The sequence below is a fragment of the Zalophus californianus genome, chromosome 9 (assembly GCF_009762305.2).
Source record: "Zalophus californianus isolate mZalCal1 chromosome 9, mZalCal1.pri.v2, whole genome shotgun sequence".
Classification (NCBI taxonomy): Eukaryota; Metazoa; Chordata; class Mammalia; order Carnivora; family Otariidae; genus Zalophus; species Zalophus californianus.
This window is the reverse complement of record NC_045603.1, coordinates 95,519,972-95,530,336: the sequence shown is the minus strand read 5'-3', so window position 1 is coordinate 95,530,336 and position 10,365 is coordinate 95,519,972.

The following is a 10,365-nucleotide window of genomic DNA, read 5'->3' as shown; positions in this document are numbered from 1 at the left end:
GTGTCAGCAAAGCCATTTAGGAAAGGTGAAAGTGAATATCATTCTCAATGGGGAAAAACTGAGAGCTTTTCTCCTAAGGTCAGGAACACGACACGATGTCCATTATCACCACTGTTGTTCAACATAGTACTAGAAGTCCCAGCCTCAGCAATCAGACAACAAAAAGAAATAAAAAGCATTTGAATTGGCAAAGAAGAAGTCAAACTCTCACTCTTCGCAGATGACATGATAATCTATGTGGAAAACCCAAAAGTCTCCACCCCAAAATTGTTAGCACTCATACAGGAATTCAGCAAAGTTGCAGACTATAATGTCAATGCACAAAAAGCAGTTACACTTCTATACACCAACAACGAGACAGAAGAAAGAGAAATTAAGGAGTCAATCCCATTTACAATTGCACCAAAACCCCTAAGACAGCTAGGAATAAATCTAGCCAAAGAGGAAAAGGATCTATACTCAGAAAACTATAGAACACTCATGAAAGAAATTGAGGAAGATACAAAGAAATGGAAAAATGTTCCACGCTCATGGATTGGAAGCACAAATGTTGTTAAAATGTCAATGCTACCTAGAGCAATATATACATTCAATGCAATCCCTATCAAAATACCATCAACTTTTTTCACAGAGCTGGAACAAATAATCCTAAAATTTGTATGGATCCAGAAAAGACCCTGAAGAGTGAAAGGAATGTTAAAAAAGAAAACCAAAACAATTCCAGACTTAAAGCTCTATTACAAAGCTGTAATCTCCAAGACAGTATGGTACTGGCACAAAAACAGAAACATAGATCAGTGGAAGAGAATAGAGAACCCAAAAATGGACCCTCAACTCTATGGTCAACTAATCTTTGACAAAGCAGGGAAGAATGTCCAATGGAAAAAAGACAGTCTCTTCAACAAATGGTGTTGGGAAAATTGGACAGTCACATGCAGAAGAATGAAAGTGGACCATTTCCTTACACCACACACAAAAATAGACTCAAAATGGATGGAAGACCTAAATGTGAGAGAGGGATCCATCAAAATCCTAAAGAAGAACACAGGCAGCAACCTCTTTGACCTTGGCTGTAGCAACTTGTTGCTAGATACATCTCCAGTGGCAAGGGAAACAAAGGCAAAAATGAACTATTGGGACTTCATCAAGATCAAAAGCTTTTGCACAGCAAAGGAAACAGTCAACAAAACCAAAAGACAACCAGTAGAATGGGAGAAGATATTTTTTCAGATAAAGGTCTAGTATCTAAAATCTATAAAGAACTTATCACACTCAACACCCAAAGAACAAAAAATCCAATCAAGAAATGTGCAAAAGACATGAACAGACATTTCTCCAAAGAAGACATCCAAAATGGCCAACAAACACATGGAAAAATGCTCCACATCACTCGGCATTAGGGAAATACAAATCAAAACCACAATGAGATACCACCTCACACCAGTCAGAATGACAAAATTAACAAGTCATGAAACAACAGATGTTGGTGAGGATGTGGAGAAAGAGGAACCCTCTTACATTGTTGGTAGGGATGCAAGCTGGTGTAGCCACTCTGGAAAACAGTATGGACGTTCTTCAAAAGTTGAAAATACAGCTACTCTACGACCCAGCAAATGCACTACTAAGTATCTACCTCAAAGATACAGATGTAGTGATCTGAAGGGGCATCTGCACCCCAATGTTTATAGCAGCAATGTCCATAATAGCCAAACTATGGAAAGAGCCCAGATGTCCATTGACAGATGAATGGATAAAGAAGAGGACACACACAATGGAACACTACTCATCCATCAAAAAAAATGAAATCTTGCCATTTGCAAAGACGTGGATGGAACTAGAGGGTATTATGCTAGGAGAAATAAGTCAAACAGAGAAAGACAATTATCATGTGATTCACTCATATGTGGAATTTAAGAAACAAAACAGAGGATCGTAGGTGTAGGGAAGGAAAAGTAAAACAAGACAAAATCAGAGAGGGAGATGAACCATAAGAGGCTCTTAATCATAGGGAACAAACTGAGGATTTCTGGAGGGGAAGAGGGTTGGGAATGGAGTAACTGGGTGATGGAAATTAAGGAGGGCACGTGATGTAATGAGCACTGGGTATGATGAAGTACCTTCATACCCTTCACTGGGTATGAAGACTGATGAATCACTGAACTCTACCTCTGAAACTAATAAGACACTGTATGTTAATTAATTGAATTTAAATTAAAAAAATAAATAAAAATAATTTTAAAATAAAAATAAATAAATAAATAAAATGAATTGAAACCAAAAAAAGAAAAGTTGTGACTTTGTTTTTATGATTCAGGTTGGACTTATGTTCACTTGAACTAGAACCTTTCTGCTTATACAGAACAAACAAAAATTTAATAAGCTTCTTATCTATTTCATTTCTAAGAACACCATTAATCAACTAATCATCACCATGGGTCTGTGAGGATCAGACTATTCTGGTTGCTGTTTTGACTCCACTGTCCATTACAGTAACCACACCCACTTTGCCTTTTGTGATTGCTGCCACCTGGCCCTTGCGATCCAGGGATCAAAGTATTCCCATTGCATTTAAATTTCTCAATTCAGTGACGTCAGTTCCCCATGTAAAGTCTTGCCTACAGAAAAGATCAATTACAGAGCTCTTTAAGAGGGATGGGGATTGCTTCACAAATTTCATTTGGTGAACTTTTTCACAGTATTGGTGAAAGATATTTCTTCTGGGCCTTCCCAGGAAAGGTGGGTAGATCTTAAATGACAAGGCCAAGCTGACATTCCAATCTCCCTAAGCCTTCACATTCTTTCCTCTACACAATCCAAGGCAGGTCCATCATTTTCAATGTACAACAAGACCCACCTTTTGGTCCATGCTTTAGTCAACCTACCAAACAGATTCTTTTCTAACTCCTCAAGCTGAAGCATTTAATGAATAATCTCTGCTTAATAAACCCATATCAATAAATGTGGCCTGATCTAACTTTATGTTCCTTCTACTATTATCCCATATCCCTAGTTTCCACACATGTTCCCAAGATTTCTGCCTGTGTAAATTAGAAAACTCAAGTAGTTCTTTTGGAGTGCAATGCATCTCCTCATGGGCCATACTTTGTACTTCACCTTTAGGACCCTGCTGTGACTTGTGTCTAGTTATAGGTCTAGAAGCAAAAAAAGGTGGTGGGGGGTGGGTCTTGAGGATAATCATCTTTGTTGCGCACGGCAGCTTCCCCATCAAAGGTTATTACCACTTCCTCAGGCAATGCAAGGTTAATCCCCTCAGACAGGGGTGGAAAGGTCTATACCTTTATTAGTGGTAAGGCTGATACCATTGGGGGTAGGGAAACCACTTCCACTGTGTTGTAGAGGCTACTGCAATGAGGGTAGGGAAATCTCTTCAACTGGCAAGGAAGACTCAACAGAGTTTAGGGGCTCAATGTGCCCAGATTTATCAAGGTCTTCCCACATGTCCCCATTTCAGCTAACAGGATCCCATTCTTTCCCAGTCAATGCCATCATTTTAGCAGTAGACACTCTGCAAGGCTGGAAGTTCAACTTGTGCTACAACTCAGCCAGTCACAGTAGGATTTTTTGTATTTGATTTTCAGCAATTTCAGCTCTGTGGCTCCAGAAGATATGGGTCATTCATGTGGAACTTGAGCTGAGAATTTGAATCCCTGAGCTCATCCTTTCCTTTCACCACTTTGTCTAGCAACATTAGTAGCAACTGGGCAATTTCATTATATTTGTTACTTTTCTAAAAATGTTTGTATCATAGCATCAGTGAAAGTATCATATATACAAACACAGAACTCCTTTCTAATAAAGAGTTGAGTAGGAGTATCCATGGAGATATTTTGCATATCTCTATTGTCAGATCATTCCATAGATTATCAGTACTTTGTTTACTACTACTGGAAATAGAGTCATTGGTGTCTCATTCTAATCATGTAAAAGAACAAATCCCAGAAACTCCATTGGCTCATGCAATTATGGAAGCTGTGAAGCCCCACAATCTGCAGTTGGTAAGCTGAAGACTCAGGGGAGATGAGGGTAAATCTAAAGACCTAAGAACTAGGAGAACAGTTGATGTAAGTTCTAGCCCAAGGGAAGGAGAAAACTGATATCACAGCTCAATAACAACTGGACGTGGAGAGAGTAAATTCCAAACTTCCTCAACCTTTTTAAACTTTTTAATCCTTCAACAAATTTGATTAGCCTCACCCACTTTGGGGAGGGAAATCTACTTTACTCATTCTACCAATTCAAATGCTAATTTCTTACAGAAACACCCTCACAGACACACCCAGAAATAAAGTTTGACCAAATATCTGGGCACCACATGGCCCAGTAAAGATGACACACAAAATTTATAATCATAGTTATTGAGCCTGGGACTGTGAGTCTTTTCTTAACATACCATCTTTTTCTCAAAGAAATAAGATCTATTTATTCTATAACTCACTAACCAAATTTCCTCTTATATATTTTTCCAAAAATTTTAGCTACTTTTTATGTTATTGTGGTTGTGTTCATGGAGGATGAGCATAAAAGATCTGGATAATTTTAGACTCCACAAAATGACCATTGGAAGAGCCCACGCCATGCATGACACAGGCTTGAGATAGTAACATCTGTTGTGACTCAGAGTGGTGTTAATGGAAACAAGAGAGGCTTGGGTCTAGATCCTTTTTCTGTAACTTAGAATTTGTATGTGTGTTTGTGTGTGTATGTATATAAAACTACTTAAATTCTCTGAACAACTATTGATTCATCTACAAAATATAGTCAATAGTATCAATAGTTTATAACATATAAAGACCTTATTCTTGGGTTTCACCACCCTTAAGTGAGTTATATAACAAAGCACATATATCTGTTTTCTCAAGGGAGATTTACATAAGTTTTACAGGTGATAACTTTGATTTTGTTGCTGGTAATTAATAGCACTGTCAAAAATTACTTATTTAGGGGCGATAAAGGGAAAAAAGATACAGTAAGAAAAGACAGATAATTGGGACTGAAGGCAAACATTTCTAATTAATTATATTTGGGAAAAATAGTGGGTAAAAGTAATGTAAAATAGGTGAAGTTTTCATTAGAGAAAAAATTGAAAAAAATGCTAGTGAAAGTGAAACTATGTTACAATTTAACAGCACTTTAAAAATACAGAAGTGTGGGGCACCTAGATGGTGGAGTTGGTTAAGCCTCTGACTCTTGGTTTCAGCTCAGGTCTGATCTCAGCATCATAAAATCAAGCCCCACATCTGGCTCCACACTCAGTGTGAAGTTTGCTTAGGTTTCATTCTTCCTCTCCTTCTGCCTCTTTCAAATAAATAAATCTTTTTAAAAATAATAACATCAAAATAAAAATATAATAGTGAATAAATATTAAGTTTTGTCTGCATTTTTCAGCCTTCATGAATTTAATGCAAAGTCTGATGTCAAAAGTCTGAAAATAATGGACATAATTACTTGTGTGTTTAGTATTAAATGTCTTGAAATGGTTGTACCTGGATCTGGTCAGGGGCAGCCAATCTTGGAGAGAAGATGAATCACATGAACAGGATAGAGGGTGGTCCTTACCCAGGGGAGAAGAGAGCAGGGTCTTAACATGAAACCACTGTTGAAAACTACAGTGCTTATAAGTCATACTATGTGGTTTGTATTCATTAAAAGAACTGATAAAAAACCAAAAGAAGCTGAATACGTTTACTAAAGATTTGTCTGGGTGAAGAAAGGAAAATAGATAAGGGGACCCCTGAATACTCAGATGGAGGTCATTGAAATATTAGAGGTTTGACATGAGGGTACCTTGTTAATTGATAATTGATAAGTCTACTGAGGTGGAGAGAAGCAAATGGATTTGAGAGACATTTCAGGAGCAAAATCTATGGTACTTGGTGCTTACTTGAAGAAAGGATGAAGGACAGGGGAACAACAAGACTGTTTTTCATAATTGGTTGGATAGTGGTGAAATACAGTGCAGTAGGAAACACTGAATGAATACCGGTTCGGGGAAGAAAATCATGCATTCAATTATAGAAATATTTGCTTTGAGCCATTGTGATACTATGATATCAGTTGGGTGTATTGTATGGAGCTCAAAGGAAGTTTTGGTTACAAGCTTTAGGGATTGCTGAAAAATGGGTACTAATTTAAGCCATGGTTATGAATAAGAGTTTCTTGAGAAGAGAGTGGAATAAAGAGAGGAAATTGTTTAGGAAATCTAACCTTAAATAGGTAGTGAAAGGAAGATAAATATGCTTGAAAGAAGAAGCCATCAGAAAGGATAAAGAAATATCAAAGGAATGTGGTATCACAAAATTGAGGTGAAGACTGTTTCAAAAAGAAGGGAAATTTTTTTTCAGAAGTTTAATAATTCTGAGTTTCCTATAAGCTGAACGCTGAAATATATGTACTGCAGTCAGCATCTGGAAAGTCATAGATTATTTAAATTAGTTATTTTTCTTTAAAATGATCCCAGCAGCGGGCGCCTGGGTGGCTCAGCCGTTTAGTGTCTGCCTTCCGCTCGGGTCATGATCCCAGGTTCCTGGGATCGAGCCCTGCATTGGGCTCCCTGCTCAGCGGGGAAGACTGCTTCTCCCTCTTCCACTCCCCTTGCTTGTGTTCCCTCTCTCGCTGTCTCTCTCTCTGTGTCAAAAAATAAATAAAAATCTTTAAAATAAATAAATAAATAAAATAAAATGACCCCAGCAGGTTAGTGTGGGCTGAGACTGGAGGAGGATGAAATTTGCTTCATTATAAGGCCCCTGAAACAAGGGTGACTCATGTCAAACTTGTACAGAGAAAAACAGGAGGGTAAATCAGCAGATCGGATGATCTTAGACAAGATCAGAGAATTTCAAAATATAGACTATTATTTTGGCCACTGCTATACAAAATGTTTTAATTCAAACTTAAAAAAATAATACCCCTAATATGTGGGATTCATTGTTATAACACATTAATTGAGCATACATCAAGTGTACTTAAAATTATTCACTAAGCACTGTTTTTTAAGTGCTATATGGTGCAAGTACATGTGTACATATCATTTCGTGATGATTCTTAAAGTGAAGATTACTGGACCATACTCCAAACCTACTGTGTAAGTCAGAGTTTTCTAGAGAAACGGAACTAATAAGATGATGATGATAGATAGATAGATGATAGATGATAGGTAGATATTGATAGATAGATGGTAGATGATAGATAGATAGATGATAGATAGAGAGATAGATAGATAGATAGATAGATAGATAGATAGATTTATTATAAGGAATTGGCTTATGAGATTATAGAGGCTAGCAAATCAAAAATCTGCAGGATGGACTGGCAGTTTTGATACCCCGGAAAGCTGATATTTCAGTTTGAGTTTATTTTTTTAAGATTTTATTTATTTGAGAGAAAGGGAGTGAGCAAGAGAGAGAAAATACAAGGAGGGTAGAGGGGCAGGGGAAGAGAGAGAAGCAGACTCCCTGTTGAGCAGGACCTTGGGATCACAACCTGAGCCAAAGGCAGTTGCTTAACTGACTGAGCCACCCAGGCACCCCATCCGTTTGAGCTGAAAAGTCGTCTACTGTAGAACCAGGAAAAGCCAATGTTGCAGATGAAGCAGGAAAACACAATGGACTGCTGGGGAATTTCTTGCTCAAAGGAGGCCAGTCTTTTTTATTTTTTAATTTAAATTCAATTAATTAACATATAATGTATTATTAGTTTCAGAGGTAGAGTTCAGTGATTCATCAGTTGCATATAACACCCACGGGCCCTCCTTCTTAATGTGCATCACCCAGTTACCCCATCCCCCCCATCCCCCTCCTCTCCAGTAGCCCTCAGTTTGTTTCCTAGAATTAAGAGTCTCTTATGAAGCCAGTCTTTTTGTTCTAGTCAGGCCTTCAACTGATTGGATGAGTTCCACCTACATCATGGAGAGCGATCTATCTTCCTCAAAGTCTACTGCTTTAAATATGAACCTCATCCAAAACCATATTCACAAAAACAGTCAAAATGTTTGACTAAATATTTGGGTACCCTGTAGCTCAGGCAAGTTGACACATAAAATTAACTACCACACTTACAAAAGGAAAAAATCTCTGTGCCAGGATTTTTTCTGAAAAAACATTCTTGAAAACTTATTCTATTTGTAGTGACTCTTGTTCCCACCGATTTGAGAATTACTGATTTATTTTCCTGTTTTGCCTCATTCAAGCATTTTTCTCTAGACTCTATTAATCAGATATGTCCCCAAGTAGCAAAATGGGTAAACATTTTTTTAATTTAAAATTTTTATTCTTAACTAGCTAGACATTGTTCTCTCATTTGTTTGGTATTTGTTTGGTTTATTTCATTTTTTCTTTTACTAGAATATAAAGGACATGAGAGTAGAAAGTATTTTTTATCTTTTTCACTATTATGTTCTTAATACACTGCAGACAACTGGCTGGTACATGGTAAATGCACAATGAATATCTGTTGAAAAATGGAATAATATAGCCACATTTACCTTGAGGATACAGAATTTTAACCAGAAATTAACATGGCTATCCATTTGTATTTTACCAACACATCCTGTATGGTTTTAACCAGCCATATCTGAGTAAATTCGGAGTATTTTTGGACTTCCTTTCAGCTTTTGGTACATTGTGCATAGGAGAAATATCTAAGGCTAAAACTATTCTCCATTTTCTTTATACAATTTTCTAGGTGATAACACATGAAAACAAGAGTTGGAGAATGAAGGTGGCTATATGGTGTTGGATTATAAGAATCTTTTCAGGGGTGCCTGGGTAGCTCAGTCGTTAGGTGTCTGCCTTTGGCTCAGGTCATGATCCCAGGGTTGTGGGATCAAGCCCCGCATTGGGCTCCCTGCTCCACGGGAAGCCTGCTTCTCCCTTTCTAACTCTCCCTGCTTGTGTTCCATCTCTTGCTGTCTCTCTCTCTGTCAAATAAATAAATAAAATCTTTTTTAAAAAAAGAATCTTTTCAAATCCAAGCAGAGGTCTAAAGATAGGAATATTATCTCCTCTTATTCCAACTCCAGTTTAAGATTGCATTACTTTCTTAAGGAGATTATTATCTTTGAATATTTTAAAGAGTTAAAATTAACTATATTCTGGTTATAAATTATCTAAGATAGGTTATTTAGACTCATGTAAACATGAAAAATGCAGTATTTTTGCAGCCATGGAGCCAGAGAAATGCTAATACAATGACATGTAATCCCCTTAATGTTATAGCATAAGAAAAAATTGTAACTTTCAAGTAAAAGTTCAAAAATAGTATTTTTACACAACTTATTCATCTTACAAAATATAAGATTTTTAGAAGCAATTATTTGGATATGATATTTACATGAAGATACCTACCATACTGGGAAGGTAAAAATCTAGTGCTAATGGTGGAAGTAGCAGTGGTTCTAGAGTGTCCTACAGCCTTTTTTTTTTTTAGCATTTTAATGTATACATATTGTATTTTTTATTCTTCACAAAAGATCCATAAGATTGGCAGAATAGTCCATTGGAAATGAGAGAAGGGCAAAATAAAACTAACTGTCGCTACTTAGGGCTGCCATATTTGGGTCAAACTTTGTTCTGTTTGCTTGTTTTCAGATCTGTCCTAGGTTCTATAGATATGTTCAATAAACAACATACTGATGTCCAAATTCAGTCTGTCTAAAATGAATTTGTAAAGCAATCCTGTTGAAATAGCCATGATCTAAGCTGGGATGACATGGGCCAGGAATTTGAAATTGCTGATCACAACCACAGCTCTGCCATCTAGCCTCTTGCTGAACCTCTTCATGTACTATTTGTTTCCAAATATCAAGAAGCAAACACATCCTTTTTCATTAGTAACTTAGACTGATGTAGTAAAAACAGACCATTGTAGTCAAGTTGACTAGATTGGACCCTAAGCCCCACAGACTAAATGGGTGGCCTTGGGGGAAATATTTTCATCTTCTTAAATCTCATAATTTTTACTTATAAAAAAGTAAAGTTACTTATAATAAAGCCAACCTCCCTTGTGGTTGTTTATGTGGATATTAAACTAAATTACTATCTTTTCTTTAATTTCTAAACCACCTTATAATAAAATGAGTAAAAATATATAGAGTCTATGTACATAAAATATGAAATAAACATCCATTTTAATTATGAGTGAAAGAAGGATAGGACTAGAGGCATAAATTAGGTCTGCAGTTAAGCAAAAAGTATGTAATATCAACATGTTTGTGCTTGTTACAGATTTGTTTCTAAGCTTCTTTTGTTGAGTAAGAGAAACATTGCTAATTTTGCAGCTGCATTGTAGTTACACCTATGCTTAAGACAAATATGAATTAATCCTGGTACTAAATCCAAAAAGAAAAAT